This window comes from Gambusia affinis, linkage group LG10, assembly GCF_019740435.1.
Source record: "Gambusia affinis linkage group LG10, SWU_Gaff_1.0, whole genome shotgun sequence".
Taxonomy (NCBI): domain Eukaryota; kingdom Metazoa; phylum Chordata; class Actinopteri; order Cyprinodontiformes; family Poeciliidae; genus Gambusia; species Gambusia affinis.
This window is the reverse complement of record NC_057877.1, coordinates 27,733,930-27,752,402: the sequence shown is the minus strand read 5'-3', so window position 1 is coordinate 27,752,402 and position 18,473 is coordinate 27,733,930. Positions and strand designations below refer to the sequence as shown.

Sequence of the window (18,473 nt, the reverse complement as noted above, 5' to 3'; positions counted from 1 at the left end):
CAAAACTTCTAGTTTCTGCATTTAATCATATTTTATAATTTAACATTTATTAAACAAACTGTGGAGAAAATAGTAAAAATAACAATCCTGATAATAAGGACAGTTTTAGTTTTTTTACACATTGTTAATTGGAATTTACTGCAAAAGTGATAAATCAAAATTTTATCAATGAAATGTATCACAATACACGATAAACGATGCGATAAATTCAAAAACGTAAAATCTTACCAAGTAATTTTAGTTTAGTTTCTATACAATAAGACAAAACGAAATTATAAGTAACTTTTCATTAAGATATGTGATCTTGTTTTAAGTAAATAATTCATTAATATTTATGGAAAAATATTAGTTTCACTGGCAGATTATCCCATTTATGAACTGGAACTTTTTCATCAATATTAATGCATTATGCACTTAAAACAAACTCCTGAAAAGTTACTTGTAAGTTAGTTTTATTCTATTTCACATGTATTACAAAACTAAACCAATAATATTTGGTAATATTTTGTGTTTTTGCAGTGCATCCATGTTTTTATTTGTGTGAGGAAGCCTTTTGTTTTAGGATTTCTAAGTGAAAATGTTTCTCTGAGGATCAGAGTTTGAATGTTTAGATGAAGATTCTGTATTTTCTCTTCTTCTGTCAGAACGTTTCCGCTCCTTTCGCTGCCTCTTGCAGACGCCAGCCGGCTCCCACAGCGACTGTTTGGTTTTGCGGGTTTAATTCCCGATGGGTTCGGGTCCGGAGTGATTAGGCTGAGCCCTAAAGGCCAGCAGGCTTGTCAGGTGTCTCCACACATTAACGTCGCTCTGCTCACAGCCTGAGCCGGCAGCGCAGCCAGGGAGACGGGGACGGGCAGCGCCGACCGGCTCTGACGGGAGGCATGATGGGAAACGCCTCGATCTGTTGCTCAGCTACTGGATCTGATTTACAGACATTTAGCTTTAGGAGCCAGGAGGTTTGATTAGCTTTACAGTTAACACTGCAAAAACACTAAATCTTACCAGGTAGATTTGGTAGAAGTGAAATAATCCGTGGAAATAAAACTTTTCCATCATTTTTAAAGTTTTACTTTGGACAGCAATACTTAGAAAACATTTCTAAATGTTTTCATGTAGCTTTCTTGTTTGGAGTTATTTAGTTACTTAGATGATTCATATATATATATATATATATATATATATATATATATATATATATATATATATATATATATATATTGAGATGATTTGTTTATGGTATTTGCAATGCTATTACTTACTTCTCTGATTTACGCATACTTCTAAAACGATCTGTCAAAGCGATGCCACATTTTATATCATGACATAAAAATTCTTTGAATTTTCTTTTGCCATATCAATGCTGCTTATATATATATATAATATATATATATATATATATATATATATATATATATATATATATATATATATATATATATATATATATATATATATATATATGTATATATATATGTATATATCTTATTGTCAAATAAATCCAGCTGGTTTTTCATAGTATAAAGGACTTAAGAATGGTATTTTAATAAAGATTACTGCAAAAACACAAAGTCTTGCAAAGTAGTTTTGGTCTAATTTTTTGTGCAAATCTCTTAGTACACTTTAAATAAGACAAAACTAACTAATAGAAGACTTTTCAGCAAGATATAGAAACGTGTTTTTAGTGAAGTCATTCTTGAATATTGATGAAAAAGTTCTGGTTTTAGTAATTAAGGGATTGATTTAAAACAATCTCTTATCTTGCAGAAAAGTTTCGTATGAGTTAGTTTTGTCTTATTTCCAATGTACTAATATTTGCATTAGAAACTAGACCAAAATGACTTGGTAATATTTTGTGTTTTGCAGTGTAGGTCTGATTTTCAGGTGTAATTTTCACACTTTTCCTCTTTAGTTCCTAAAAAGCGAGACTTGGGCGGATGCTGCCTGGACATTTTCGTTAGCCTTTAACCCTTAAACCAGCTGAGTGTCAACACGGCTGACTTTTCCCTGCTGGATTCAAACAAACTGGCATTGTGTCGACGCACAAACAACTTCCTGCATGCAGACATTCAACTTGTTAGTGGGGAGGCAACTCCTCACCCCCGCTCAATCCGACCCCAGAAAAGAAAAACTCTTCCTGCTTGTGACCTCCAACCTCCTCCTACTCCACCCACACCCTGCACTTACCCAGCATGGTGTAGCTATAGGAGGGGCATTAGGGTGTAGTGTGTGTGCCTAGACAGAGGTGATGTTAGGTTTTAAGGAGGGGGGTGCATCTTGTTTTGAAGACATGGAGAAATAAAATGTAGGAGGGGAGGGGTGAGGAGACCTGCTGAGATGGCAGCCTATATGCCTCCTCCTCCTCCTCCTTCCTGCTATGCCTCTGCCTCCATCCCGCTCCGCCTGGCCTCCGCCTCCCCCCGCTGCTCCGTCTCCAGCCGTGGGGGTAAAGTACATTACATGCTTGCTAATCAAACCTACATTACAAGTGTGGAGGGAATAAAGCAAGAATCTGAAGTGTTCTTCTTTCTTCTCTCCACCTTCCTTCCTCACTCCTCAAACTCTGCTCTTTTCGACTGCTGTGAAATCTAAGAGGAAAACCAGAAAAACACCAAATAGACGCCTCAAATCTGGCAAATCAGCAGCTATACGCAGAGGTACTCAAGGAAGAGTAGCACAGCTTCAACATGTTATTACTCGAGTAAAAGTAAAAAGTACAGATTAACTGATCAAATTATCAGTCATTTAAAATGTAAAAATGACATCATCACATGGACCAAATTGATATTTTAATTACAATAATTCATATAAATAGCAAACAACAAAATCAGAAAAAGGAAAATGCTTCTAAATCAGTTTCCTTTGTTTTTCATTCAGTGGGCAGAAAATTCAGAGAAATTTTACTCAGGTAAGAGTAAAAAGTACAGAGTAGTAAAAATACTCCTAAACTAATTTTTTTTTTTTTTTTAAGGAAGTTACGCAAGTAAATATAACTGAGTAAATGTAACTATGGCTACTTTTTACTTTTACTTGAATAAAAATATATTGAACTAGTGCCACTCTTACTTACCGCCAATAAAATGTAGTCCTCTATCCTCACCAGTTGGTGGCAGTAATGTTTCCTTTAGTTGTTTGCTAACTGCCATTAAAACAAAGAAGAAGAAGAAACGGCGCTAAGTGCAACAGAACTAGCTAGCAAGTTACCCCAATTCTTAGCTCGGTTTTTCTTTTTAACTTAAGAAAGTGTATAACACTGGGTGGGAGAACTGGGAGAACTGGGAGAACTGGGCCAAAACAAACTGATGTTAATATGTTTGGACCTTCAGAGGAACGATCAGAACAGCTTCAGTTATTACTGATAAAAACTAAACATCAGGCTGAAATTCAGGTGTAGTGATGAACTCTGACTTGAACCTTCAGAGCAACATAAAGACGGTTACAAAATCAGCCTTCTGACACCACCAGAAACCAGAAACCAGCACCATCCCACCAAGTGAAAAAATCTGCCAATGGATCTATTACTTAGAAAAACTATATTCAAGAATTGTTGCCTTAAAATAAGAACATTCATGTTTTAGAAGTTACATTTCAGTTCTTTTATTTTATTTCAAGTGTGCTATTTGAACTAGAAACTAGACAAAATAGTTTGTTTTTGCAGTTTGTAAAGAAAAGTGAGTGTATAGGAGTATGACTATCACTCAGCCTCGTTTTGAATCCCATGTCTGAATGCTAACACCTCCTGTAATAACTGCTTCTTATGCAACAGTATATAAAGTCCTTCAGCTGTTCAGATTTTCATTTTTATTCTCTTCTGAGATCGCTCATGCTCAGATCTCAAATTACCACCTTAAATCTCGGCTTTATTGTTCCAGCATGGAGAATAAAAATGTGCCAGTTTTTGACAGATGTTTGAAAATGCATTGAAACATTTAAATCTCTGTATTTGTCCTGCATTAGAACAAAGTGGGAGGTTTAACCTGTTTTATTTGCCCGTTTTCGACACTTCCTTAACGCCATAATAGAGTCGCTTTTAAGATATTACAAATACAATGCGATTCCTAAGTTAAAGCCCCACTTGAAGAGCAATCTGTCTGCAATAATCAGGAACATGTAAGCACTTAGCAGAGCAAACAACACGCAGAGGCTCTGCCAATATCGGAGACTTCCTTATAGATTAAAGATGTGCAGCTGATCTTTGAAGACGGAGTAGAAATCTGGCATTAAATCTGTTTTGTACATCGATTCAGGAATCGTGTTTTGTCTCAGTGTGACAGACGAAACGAGGCAGATATTCCAGAAATTATGCAAGAGGAACATTTTTATTTTATTCTTTTGAATAAAACGGAGTAGTTTGAAGAAAACAGAGACTTTTCTAGCAACTAAACATCAATCAACCTCCCACATAGAAACATTGTTAAATACAGAAACATGATAATAACCAATGAAGGGCCGACTAGCCAAACATTATACTCAAGTAAAAGTAGCACTACTTCAACATTTTTTACTCAAGTGATTGTAAAAAGTATTTGGGGGAAAAAAAAGTACTGAGTAACGGATCAACTAATCAATCATTTAATATGTAAAAGTTACATAATCAGATGGACCAAAATATAAAGTTAAGTGGAAATTTTAGTATTTTAAGGGCCAAAATGATAATAATTTATATAAATAACAAAATCAGACTAAGGAACATTTTGTTCCAAATCAGTTTCTTTAATTAGAAAACTAATAAAACTTTAACAGAAACTCCAGGTGTGTGTTTGTGTCTGGTCAGTTTTTGGTTAAAATATGTTTGTTTTTCATTCAGCGGGTAGAAAATCCAGAGAAATTTCACTCAAATCAGAGTAGAAATACTTTTATAACAAAAATACTCAAGTAAAAGTAAAAAGTACAGTGTAGTACAAATACTACTAAAAGTTTTTTCTTTTTCAAAAGAGTAACTCAAGTAGATATAATTGAGTAAATGTAACTAGTTAGTACCCAATTCTGATAGTAACAAAGAAAAACACATTATATTTGTAATAATGCAGCACTGAACTGAATCAATCAATATATCTATATAATATAGAATATTTTATTGTTTAAAAAAAAAAAATCCCATTCAGAGTTTTCAGGTTGCAAATCTATTTTACATACTGCAACGTTAAATTATTTTTCAACAGAAAGCAGTTTATAGTTAAGATTTCTAAATTGAAGTTTAGCCTGAATATAAAAACCTGTAAAACCGAATCTTTAGACATGTTTGGTTTAACATTATAAAACATAATTTTGAAAATGTTTATATTCACATTTAAAGCTTACAAAGTTTAAATGTAATCCTGATTAAATTGATAAAACTGATATTTGTTCTGTTAAATTAAATACAGAAAAATTGTGACACAAAGTACTTTAAATTCAGATAAACTTGTCCTACTTTCACTGAACTCTTTTTGACTGAATATTGAAAAAATTAATACTTTTTTTATTATAGTTTATGAATCCTTGAATCATCAAACACACAAACAGAGGAAAACACAGCTCTTCTACTTACTGATTACAGTTACAAAACATTTAATTAATACTTTGAGGTCACAGCTGCTTTGCATAATCCTTTAATGCTTCCATATTGTGTTTGTAAAAACAATTTTTCAAATTCTAAAAGCTGTTCCTCATTTCATCCATTTTCCATTGTACAGTTTTAGTTTTGATGAACTTGAGATAATTTATCCTTCATCAAAGCTGCACCTATTAGTGATTCAACTTTTATCTTCTTTGTCTGTGGATTTGAAAAGAAACCAAATTGTTAGTTTAGTTTTAAACGCGGCTGAACTTCCTGAACTTGTCAGGAGGTTATTGGGCCCCTGAACTGTCACTGCGGCCCCGGCGGCCCCCTGCAGAGCATCAGATTGCAGGACTTCTGCTCTGGTCCATTCCATACATTCAATAAATCATTTCTGTAGTGTGATTGTTGTTGGTCTTTACCAATCATGTGACTCTTTTTCTGCTCCAGGCAGTTTAGTGTAAAACTTTGGGGAAAGATTTTGTTAACCAGGTGAATAAAACGGTGCATTACCTCAACATGTGGCATCGTAGTAACATCAGAGTAACTTTACAGAATAAATATGATTATAAAAGACTGAAGTTTGGAAGAAGTGGGGAGGAACATTTCAATTCTGAAGCAATTCCTCAAGCTCCCTTAACTTATTTTTGAGAGAAAATGGAAACAAGCGTAGCGGCTCGTTATGAGTCGCAGCATGAATACGGGTCAGTAAGCTGACAAAGCTAGTGACCTGGAGCCACGAGGGGAGGATTCAGGAAGGGAAAGCTTTGATAGTTTCAGTGGAGGGACATTGTCAGTCCCACATTGGAACCAGAAGATCCTCCAGGACTGTGTGTATGTGTTGGTATAACGCTTTTCTTAGAGACTTTAATCAATTTACACTTGTACAATGGCTGCTGGAAAACAAAAGTGTTTTGTTGTTAACACCTGAAAACCACTTGCTGCATTCTTGTTGGCCGTGCAGGAGGCTCCACTTCTGCTTTTCAAAGATGTACGGTTGTGTTATTGTGCATCTGTTTGCAGTCATTGTTACGTGCGAGTGTAAACATTGAGTTTGGGGGCGTGGCCACCAGCAGCTTATTTTGATTTAAAGAGACAAGACGCCCTAAAACAGACTAAAATCTCAGGATTTAAGAATGAATGAATGAATGTTTTGTGTCGCCCATAAACCCCAACCTGCTCAAAGTTCAGCTAGGAGAAACAGCTGTTGGGGTCAGGGTGAGTATACTGGACAGAACGGCGCGGGGGTCCGTGTAATTCCTACGAAGTCATGATGAGCCATGAATAGATCACCCTGTCACTCAGCTGAGAGTTTGATTGGCTCAAACCGATTCATGACAGAGAAACACTCAGCCAGAGGGAGGTGATACATCAGGAGGAAAGGAAGGGATGACAAATGACAGAAAGGTAAAGGAGAGAAAGAGAGGGAAGGGAAGAGGAGGGTAAAGGGCCACGCAGCGGGTGAATGAATGAATGAATGGATGGATGAATGGATGGATGAATGGATGGATGAATGGACGGTTCACTGAGCCCAGCTGACGGCTTTTAGAGACTGACACTGATTGAAGAGACAATTCACTGACTGTTAAATTTATTCAGAAACATTTACTGTCAAAATAAACCTCAAAAATTATCTTTTATAAATCAAGTTAAAGTTTGACAAAATATTTTCATCCCAGTAAAACTGAAACGTGGAAACACAAAATGCACATGAAACAGAAGGACAATTAAGATGAATAAACTACATTAGCAGTAATAAAAAACTTTTTTTTTTAAATCTGATGAATTTTATTGTTGAGCTGAACCGACGCAGACAGGTGGTAAAAAAAATCATTTAAATAAATGTGAAACTTCAGGGTGAAACTTCAGCGTGCTGTGGTGGCGCCGGGGTTCCTCACGGCGGCGCAGGTTCGATTCCCGGCCTGGTGACCTTTGACCTCCTCTCATTACCACTTTCCTTTCTATTCACTATCAAATAAAGGCCACTAGAGACAGTAAGACCTTAACAAACAGTGAAACTTCATTAAAACAAAAAAAAAGTCCAAAACAAGCAGCGTAATGAACAGAAAAACAGTAAAAAATCCTGCTCTGAAAAATTAAAATTTAGAACAATTTACAAATAAGTCTTCTGGAGATGAACCCAGAAAACATCTGAACAAGCAAAAACACTTAATTTACAAAAATGTTTGACTTTTAGGGCCAAGCCAAGATTTTTTCAAGCAAATTTCTGAAACTAATTTAAAAGTTTTCAACTTATTTTTCTCAAAACTTTGCTCAAAATAAAAAAATAAAAACATTCTATAGCAAAATCTGGACTCTTGGAGCTCAATCATTTCCAAGTTTTTACTCTAGAACATTTCTGAGAATTTCAAATGGTTTTAGTTTTTTCTAGCAATTTTTTTCTGGAAAGTTTCTGGGATTTGCACTACAGACTTCAGTTTTTTATCAGACATGTGCTCTTCCTTTTCTTCTATCTACAATGACCCTATCTCAGTGTCATATAATTATCAAACGTATATTAAGACAGTGGAGAAACGTCTCTGCATGACAGTAAAAGTTTGTGAAACAGGTGCAGCTCAGCTCACAAAGTGTTCAGGCCTCAGAGCGAAGGGGGAGGATGGGAGGGATGGAGGGGGTGCAGAGCAGCAGAAACTTCCCATGCTGGCCTCCCAGTGTGGCTACGTAATGAGGGCAAGGGACACAGACACACACACTCACACACACTCACAGACACACACTCGGGGCCAAGCATGGCCCCACGGCTGATTAGCGGCACACAAAGGCCCCAAACAGAAGTAGCAGAGGGCGCACAATGGGAGCAGGGCCTCAAGGCGTGGTTTACTTCTGCCCTGAGGATGGGGCGAGAGAGAGAGAGAGAGAGAGAGAGGGCGGGGGTCCGGGGCGGGTTGGGGGAGGAGGCGCGGGTTCAGACGACTCCACAAGCGACAGAAGCAGAGAAGAGTTTTGTTTTAGTGATGATGAAGACGTCTTAGTTTTCCTCTGACAGAACGTAAATAAATCTCATTTCCCCAGCAGATAAATTTAGTCTCTACATTTGAAACCAATATGGAAAAAAAAAATAACTGGACGGTGTCTTTACACTGCAAAAACACAAAATCTTACCACGTATTTTTGGACTAGTTCCCCATGAAAATATCTTAGTGCACTTGAAATAAGACAAAACTAAATTAAAAGTAACTTTTTAGCGAGATGTGAGTTTATTTTAAGTAAATAATTCATTGAACATGTTGATTAAAAAAGTGTTAGTTCCACTGGCAGTTTGTCTCACTTATTTCAAAATCGACAGACCGTTACCTAGCAACCCCAGCCAAGCCCAGCCCGTTACCTAGCGACCTAATTCTAGTTCCACTGACAGATTATTTCACTTCCACAACAGGGAAAATGTCTTCTAAAAACTGAAATTATTATGATCGGCATCATGGATCTATCAGTTGGTTGTTTTCTCATATTTGTCTCAAAGGACAAAAATACCTGCATCCTTAAATCAGGGGTCTTCAAAGTGCAGCTCAGGGGCCGTTTGTGACCCCAGATTGTAATGGGGCTGAAACGATTAATCGTGATTAATCGATTATTGAAATAATAATCAACTAATTTAGGAATCGATTAATTATTAACCTGACTATACAGATTTTAAAAAAAGGCTACTTGCTGAAAAAACACAGTAAGAGCAGTAATTAAGCCAAAACTGTACAAAAATACATACATTTAAGATAAAATAAACTTTCTTTGTAAATGTGTTACCCAGAACTAAAGTGGTTCATTTCTAGGTTCAGGGATTTATAAACTAAACCAAGGTGCAGATCAGGTGTAAACTAAGAGAGAAACCATGAATGCACAAAGAGAACAACTGGAACTGCAGGAGCCATGTTGTCCTCTTTCTTTATCCAATTATCCAGGACTATTTTCTCATGTTTTATTCCTCAGATTTATTTTTCTGTCAATTCAAACAAATATTTTTAATTCCAACATATATGTTCTGTTTTTAACCAACAGAAAAACATGTATAATTATCTCAAAAGGCAAAAGAAACGAGACAAATCCACAAAGACAATTTAGCTTTCTGTTTTTGAGATTACTTAATGCTATTTAAATGCAGAACTAACACAAACTCACACACACACCCACACACACGCACGCACGCACACACACACACACACCATCCTCAGTGATGAAGAGGCTTCTTTAATAATTCAGAGTAATTATTTTCTGATAATCATTGGAGGACAGCTAGCTGTAATAAAATGATAAACGAGACAATTATGAGAAGAAATCCTCGACCCGGTTTTCCTAAACACACTCAGGAGACGCAGTTCAAGTCATTGTGACAAGATGATCAAAATCATTTTTCCTTTTCACGACGCACTGAAGCTCACGATGGATGGGACTCTACAACTGAGAAGCTCTCATTGCTAATGTGAGCTTTAGCCACAAGAGCTAATGGTTTTACACAGTCCTGTGGTAACTAGCTCCGTTTTAGGGAAAAAAATTCCTTTTAGGAGTAAAATGTTTTAGTCAAGTAATATTTCTTCTCTTACTGGAGTAAAATTTCTGGGTTATATTTGTATATTTTGTTCCATCTGATGATGTCATTTCTAAATGATTGATAATTTGATCAGTTACTTACGTAGACTTTGACCAAATGCTTTTTAACCCTTACTAGAGTCATTTCTTGCATGGCTACTTTTATTTTCATTTTAGTAGAAACTTGTTGAAGTAGATTTTCCTTGAGTAACTGTACTCTTACTTGAGTGCAGGTTTTGCATACTCTCTCCACTTCTGAAGTACTTTCATGTTTTTTTTATTCAGGTTTCTGTTGGAAACTTGAATAACTTCAGATTTTATTCAGACATCCTCTGTAAACTGTGACAGTTTTATCTTATTAGGAACATTCCTAAAATTGACTCTTTCCCTGTTTAGTTCAACAAAGTTATTTCTGTTTGGTAAGCTCCAAAATACTGAAAGAAATGTATTTATTATTTATTATTTCTTCAAATTCAAAAGTTTATGTCCACTAAAGCTGATTTCACACATGATATTGCGGTTGATTCGGTTCGATTGACGAGCAAAATTGCAACATTTGTGACTTTTTCAGTCAAACCAACCAAATTTAAAAAAAACTGTTCCCCTCCTCACCTGTGGGTGGCGCTGCACCAAGAACCACATGAGAAAACGAGACAAAAACATCTGAAGAAGACACTGAGCGCGACGCGCTTCTTCACAAAATGTAAACACAAATTGAACGGTGACAGATTTTAGCGGTTGTAGGATTTCTCCTTTGATATACGTCACCATCTGCCGCTAGCGCGGCGCGCCTGGAGGCGGCCATTACTGTGAGTCTCTGAGTCATGTCCGCACATCCAGACTGTTGTAGAGTCCTTACTTCTCACCTGATTTCTATAAAATATGGTTCATTTTTAAGTTGATTATGTTTTAATATATTTTCCCAGGATATGAATAAATAAACAGTTCGGTTTCTGTTGAGATACAAGAGAGGGCTAAGCATTTAAAAAAAAAAATATTGGTCAATAATTTAATTTTACATAACTGCTGCTGTTAAAATTTGTTTTGTTTTTTTAAATGAAAGATTTCATCCTGTTTGATAATTATGAGTATTGCCACGTCCTACAAAACATGAGCCAATTAGTTTTTATTGGAGCTTTAAAAACTAAACATGGCTGTTTGAATGAACCTTTCTATGACACAATTCAAATAGTCCTGCTTTCAAACAACGCTGGGCAAACATGCTACATATTTAGATTTAAATTCCAAGTTTTATTTTGATTATCATAAGGTCATTGGAATAAAATATTAGTTGCTTATAACCAGCAGATGAGCAGAGGTCAAAATGATGGATGCAAAACAAAAACTCAACAAACACCAGAAAAACTAATTATTTTACAGCAAAATTAGAGAATAAAAGGATTGGTAAAAATCTTAAAGCGTGATATTGGTGACTGCGTTTTGTCACTTTTATTTGTTCTGAAAGATTTAAATCGATGGTGAAAGATTCTAAGGAATTAAATTTTGACAACAAAACTGTAAAAAAAAAAAACAGACAGAGATCCAATTCTGCTTGATTTTGTTTTTGTAATTTAAATGATGAATCGTTTTTCTACTTGATTTGATGTATTATTGTGTCTCTATCTATAAGCTGTGTACAGTAAGGCTTTAGACAACCTAAACTTTGTGAAAATCTGGTTTCCTGTTGATGTAAAACTTCAACAGGAAACCTTTAGTTGTCATGAAAATCACTTTTTAACTGTTTGAGGCCCAGATTTTATTTTCCACGGTTGCATAGAAGTCGCTTCCTTTGCTGGCTCTTCTGGCTGGGATAGGCATGAAAGTGTGAGATCTGCACCACAAAGAGTTAAAAAAAAATCTGATCGCTTGGTTCGTTGTGCAAATTTAGTCAAGGTGTGTGTGTGTGTGTGTGTGTGTGTGGGTGTGTGCTCTGTAGGTCCTTCTGAGCAAAATAACATGGAAAAGGTGATTTTCCACTATAGTGAGGTTTCCACAGTAAGTTCCCCTAGGCTGCAGCAGAAACATGATTGAATTTTGTGTGTGTGTGTGTGTGTGTGTGTGTGTGTGTGTGTGTGTTTGTAGAAATTGGATTGACTTGACTATGACAGTTCAGAGCTCTGCTGCACCTCCATCAGTGTGTCGCGTTTTACTTTAGTCTTTGCTTAAGAATTTAACGTATTTCTGTCCAGCAGTGCGACAAATATATTTTTTTGCCAGACAGTTTAACCTTTTAGTCATTTTCCTCAGACAGACCTGCCAGATATTTGAGGTTTGTGGTTTTTGTGTGCGTTGGAGCCACCAACACTGTTCCTGTTTCTCCCTGTAGGTGATGCTGATGGAGGAACGTCATCGGCTCAACAAATGAAGAAGATTTCACACTCCAACACACACAGTGGATGTGTAAAACTGTTTCCAGGTAAAGAGAAGCAGGTCAGAAGGAATCCAGGTGAACTGGAATAACACGGAAAAATTGTAGAAAAGGATTCAGAGCAGCAGCCTTAAAAACAACAATCTGGATGGAAACATGATGTTAGCAAAACATTCACGTTAATGTCAATATTATGTTACTTTAATATAATGCTAACTCATTAAACAAGCTTTCCTTTGTGTGTTAATATTAATATGAGTTAATATTAGTCAATTGTTTTATAAATATTGTTTTTCTCATCTATCTGATCTGTCTACTGTCTAAATATGTGTTAAAGCTGCAGTATGTAACTTTTATAAAACATATTTGTTGAAACTGTCACTAGATCATGACAGTTTGGTGTGAAACAGACAATCTGTGAAAAACTGGAAACAACCAATCAGAGCCAGGAGGCGGGTCTTAGTGCTACCAATCACAATCTTATGTGGCGCTGCTCATCCCCCTCTTGTTGTGAATGCTAAGCTAATTAGCATAGCCACAGATGACTGCTGATAAACCATTTTCCTATAACTGTAAGTTACATTTAGCAGTGAGTGAACGAGGATGATTGACAGCACTTGGCCCCGCCTCCTGGCTCTGATTGGTTGGTTTTGGTGCATTTCTTCAGACGGCTCAGGGAGAATTTGGAGGAAACTGATCTTTTCACAGATTATCTGCCTCATACTGACATCATGCTAAGAATAAAGATGTAATATTCTGACTTTTTTCTCATAATTTATAATTTTTTTAGTATGGCCCTAATGCTCCGCTCTACTAAGATTATTAAGGGATGGCAAAGGGATTTTGTAAAATAAAAATACATTCTTAATGTGGAATGTATTTTTATATAGAAATATAGAATTTTTCTAAATATCAGGAACACGATGCGACTGAAATAACTTATTTTGGCGGATGATGTCTGACCTTTAAAACCACTCAGCTGTGAAGTTTCTTAGAGATATTTTCTTCTTTTTTGTGATTTATTTTTTTCCTTTAGTGTTGTTAGTTAGTGTTGAACCAACCAGAGTCGTAGACAGAGAGTTTGAGCCGCTGGCGACCAGCAGCAGAGTGTAAACCATCTCATAACTCACCGTCATATAAGGAGCCTGAAGGAAGCTGAACCCACAGTTTGTGCGTCTGCCAGTCATTTTAGACCGTCCATGCTTCCTCCTCCTCCTCATCCTCACCGCCGCAGGTCATGAAACCGACTCTGTTGCATCAGACCAAATCACTGCTCCCTCCGCCCAACTTCTGCCACCTCCCATCCACACACACACACACACACACACTTGGCATTTGTTTGTCCACACTCTCAAACCACATTAGTGTGTTTGACCCGGTTGATGAAGTGTTTTCTGTTGATTGAAATCAGGGTGATCAGTCACTGATGTCTCTGTTTACTGGGCGGAGATGAGATGATAGTGATGGATAACAGATTAATCAGTAAACACACACCACTGATGAGCATCAAAACCTCCACACACACTCTGTCTGTGTGGGGTTCACACACAAACCTTCACTCTTCATCGGATTTTATTCTGTTTGCAACAAAGTTTGAAAGGATTAAAACTGAACAAAAGTCTAAATGCAGTGAAATCTACAGAATCTTTGTGCAACTTTGTTTCTGAGCTGGAAATTCTCATCCTCTGAAATTGCTGTCTCCTATTTTTCTGATTACTAGTTTAAAGCCGAGAACATTAAACATACCTTAAATAAAAATGTGATTAAAAAAAAAACCCCCAAAGTAAATGAAAAAATCAGCATCTTTCTTTAATTTGTGGCTGTGAGCCACTTGTCAAAATCACATGTTTTGATAATTTTTTATCCAAATATTGTAGGTTAAAGATGCGGAAGCAACACACTGTGTTTAATTACAGTGACATTGTAATTCTAAATGGGTCCAATTCAACTTTCTCACCAGTAGCTGCGTTTCTATGAAAAATGTGAGAAAAACTTTATCAACATTCTGCTAATACAAAAAAATATGATCTTGCAATATTGCAGCAAAATAATGATCACATAAATAAGTTTGCTCACTCAGTCAGTCATTAAAAAACATAATCTTCCTACCACTTCCTGTTGTCTTCTTTGTGGTTTCCGGCAGTAGAAACTTCCTGTTGTTGATCATGTGACTTGTGTGATGCAAAAACAGTGTTTCCATTGCAGTTTCACAAAACAGACTCATTTTGATGAATGTTTAAAAAATGTTAACATAATTCATCTATTCATCCATGAATGACACTAAAATTCATGTAATCTATTTTTAGATCTAGTTTTGGTTGGAAATTTTTTTTTAATAATTTTACATAATTTTCCAACATCCCATAGAAGAAAACATGGTTATCTTGTTTTTTTCTTTTATTTTGAAACCTAAAATTGGTCATAAAATGGTGATCCTTTCAAAATGACAAACACATTTCCTTTAGTAGATATTCACAAAATAATACAAACCGTCTCTTTCATAAGGTCAGGTAACATTTGAGACTAAACAACTTTAATTTAAAGACAAATAACCATCATACATAGGGGATATTTATATATTATTGCTCTAGATTTGTTTAAATTGCTGTAACTTGGTGAAAGGCCGTTAATAGAAGTGTGTTTGGTTTCTGTAGTGACTGTGCTGGTGCAGTGATGGGATGATGTGAGCAGCGCTGTATCTGCCGGCCCCCAGAGCTTCCTTTGTGCTGCTGGAATTAACTACGACTCGTCACGTGTAACCGACTGCTAACCTCCAACCCCATTCAGGAATCGTCGCCTGTGTGTGTGAGAGGGGCAGAGAAAGGAAGAGGTCAAGCTGTCACAAACACAAGCAAAATCATTGTTCCCAATGGAAAAGCACAGATCCACTCCAACCAGAACAAACACCGACGGATACACTTTCAAAGAACTGTAGATCTCTACTCTGAATCTAATGGAAATCAAACATGATTTGATGAAACTGCACATATTAAAATAAACTGAAATGTGGTGTAATTTCAACTGAAATTTGATGTAGTGTTATAATCATTTACTTAGCAAACTCAGTCAAACATTGATTTAGCAATTTCTTTATAAATTATTTGATTTTCTTCAATGACTATTATGAGCTCTTTTGTTTTTTCAACAATAAGACTGTCATTAAGTTCACAGTAGGATCTATAGATCAGGGGTGGGCAGTCCTGGTCCTGGAGGGCCGGTTTCCTGCAACTTTTAGATGTTTCTCTACTTCAACACACCTGAGTCAAATAACGAGGTCATTAGCAGGAGGACCTGACTGCACTTTAGAGGTGATTCAGCTGTTGGATTCAGGTGTGTTGGACCAGGCAGACATCTAAGAGTTGTGGCTCCCAGTAGATCAGGATTGGCCAACCCTGATCTATAGACACGTTGCAGTGTGAGATCCCGCCCCCTGCTGCTAGCTGACGATGACTAGCATTGGTTTTAGCGGTCAAGTTGCCAACATAAAGAGCTAAATCTTAAATGTATGGGTGATATATAAGAGTAAACAGATGCAGTGTTTACTCTGTTTATTTTGTGATTATTAGCTAATCTAACACAGCTGTGGCTGATTAGCTAATTTAATCACCTGCTCAACTGACAATCTGTCAGAGTTGGTGTTTAGGTCGCCTTTTTTTTAACTAAACTGAAACACCAAATTCAGCAGCACTTCTACATGTTAGTTTGTCATAGTCAAGCTAGCATAAATTAGCTACTTCCCTGTCCCTTGCTATTGTTTTTGTAAATTAAAACTTTTTCCTGATCTTGTTATCTGTCTGTTGTATTGTAGCAAAGCACTGTGTCCCTTTTTCTTTAAGATATCACAAGTACATTTAATACTTAAATGTATCTGAGACTCTAAACAACTTTCATTTATAGACAAATAACCATCTTTAAATAGTTATTTAAAGATGGTTCTCTTATTAAAAGCTTATGTTATTTAAAGCTTTAAACCAATGATATCCTCCTTACTAGAGTGTCTCTCTCTGCACGGTTAATGAAGAAGAGTCGTGAATAAGTGCGGGTTGTGTGTGAGGATGAAGGCATCGACCGCCTGATGATACGAATCACAATACAGCCTCAGTCTGAGACACAACAGCAGACAAAACGCTTTTCTTCTCATTTATTTCTAATAAATCAGAAGGAACTCAGTTATGTCAAATCCCATTTTCTCTTGTCTACAGTATTTTGTATTTTCTCAGAGGTTTTCTTGCTTTATGTTATTTTAAATATTTAACTTAACCTTATTATTTGACTCATTTTTGAGCAAATCTTAAATTATCTTGTCTTCCACTGACCTGTCTGTTGTGTTCCTTGGTTGTTTGTTTGCTAATGTTCTCCAACAATGTAGAAGAAATACATTTCTGGTAATTAATGGGATAAAATGAGGTTGAAATGATAAGAACCTATATGGTGCCAATTTGTCCATTCAGCAGCCAGGACAGCCCAGACTGGGAGAATGGCCAAGTGCTTAAGTGGTTTTACACAAAAGTGTTTTCTTTTTTTTAAGCAATTTGTTTGAAATTCCTGCCGGTGAAAAGAAATGTATTGTAATGTAAAAACACATTTGTCACTCAAAACCATACATTAAAGGAGGGAAATGCTGTAATGGGCATAAAACCTGATATAAGAGGCCTTATCACGTGGCAGAGCGCAGCAGGAAGGTGTTTATTATGCTGTCACATCTCAGCAGGAGGCAGTAAAATAAATGCCTGTTTGCTAAAAAAAAAAAGTGTGTGCTTGGTTGTGTTTTATTTGGAGAGTTCAATTCAGTTTATTTAAATAGCACCAATTCACAACACGTTGTCTCAAGGCACTTTGCATAAAATAAAATAAAATAAAGGCGATTCTTACAATCCTACAAACTCCAAGTTAAGTACAAACATTCAAATTTGATCCTGGTTACCAAACAACACCGTCACGCTCCGTTTATTATTCTGATTGAGAAGAAAACGATAAACGGTATAATTGAGTCAATGACTAGCAGCCTTCACTTCTCCTGAACATGAAGCAACAGCAGACAGTGTCTGGCATTGTGTGTTTAATATTAAACTCCATCTATTATGAACATTTTTATACTTCCGTTTGAGTTTCTACAGCTACAGGAGGCCCAAGTGTTTCAAAAGCAACCAACCAACGCAGCTGTTTTCAACAACATGTTAATGTTTTTTGGTGTTTGGAAAACGAACCGTTTCAAAAACCTTCAGAATGTTAAGTCTCTACCTAGCAACCCCAGTCGAGCCCAGCCCGTCACCTAGCAACCCAAGAAGAGCACCAGCACAATGGGTCAGCTGGTTTCACTGCTGTACAAGCTGTACAATGGCTGCTGGAAAGGACAAGAGTTTGTTCTACAGTTGCATAATTGCGCATCAGCCATTTTGTAATGAGTCTTGAATCCAGCAAATTTTGATTTAAAGTGACAGGATGCCCTAAAACAGCTTATTAAATATGCAGAACTGAGCAGACAGCATCTAAGAATGACTTTGTGTAAACAGTGTAAAGAACTTTTTGTATAACCATAGACTTATCCTAACCTATTCAGGGAAGCATAATAGGTCTCCAAATATTGAGCAATTAAAATCGGAGCAAGAGGAATGTTTAAAACATTTTATTACTGGCAAAAACGTTGTTCATTCGGCTTGGGACGTCTGTGTTCGCTGTGATGGATAATTGGTTAAGTTCAGCAGCAGCTTCTTCACGATCAAACTAGCACGTTACATAAGTCACGGGCAAACAGAGATTGGGTAAAGATAAAAACTTCAACCAGAGTCCACAACTCCTGCAAGCCACTCATTCTCAATAGTTGAAGGTGAAGTGAAGCGTAGAACCAGGGGCTGATTTCTACCGGGTTACTATCACTCCAAACATCAGCTGGCACAAACTGTCGATCTAAGATATTATTCTATGAATCAATCAATCAAACATTATTTGTACAGCACATTTCAGCAGCAAGGCATTTCAAAGTGCTTTACATCAAATCAAACACAAAAACACAATGCAACATAGAAT

General features: G+C 36.5%; 1 long non-coding RNA gene across 3 annotated transcripts in view; it reads left to right on the top strand.

Annotated features, from left to right (window-relative positions):
- Positions 1-17,301, top strand: part of LOC122839189 — a 167,349-nt gene extending 150,048 nt beyond the window's left edge. The window contains exons 6-7 of one of the 3 annotated variants that reach the window (XR_006371999.1): positions 12,405-12,508; positions 15,101-17,301. This is a non-coding gene — a long non-coding RNA (uncharacterized LOC122839189). The remainder of the gene's footprint in view (positions 1-12,404; positions 12,509-15,100) is intronic. The other 2 variants (XR_006372001.1, XR_006372000.1) reach the window with 2 other exon arrangements.
- Positions 17,302-18,473: the final 1,172 nt, after the last annotated feature.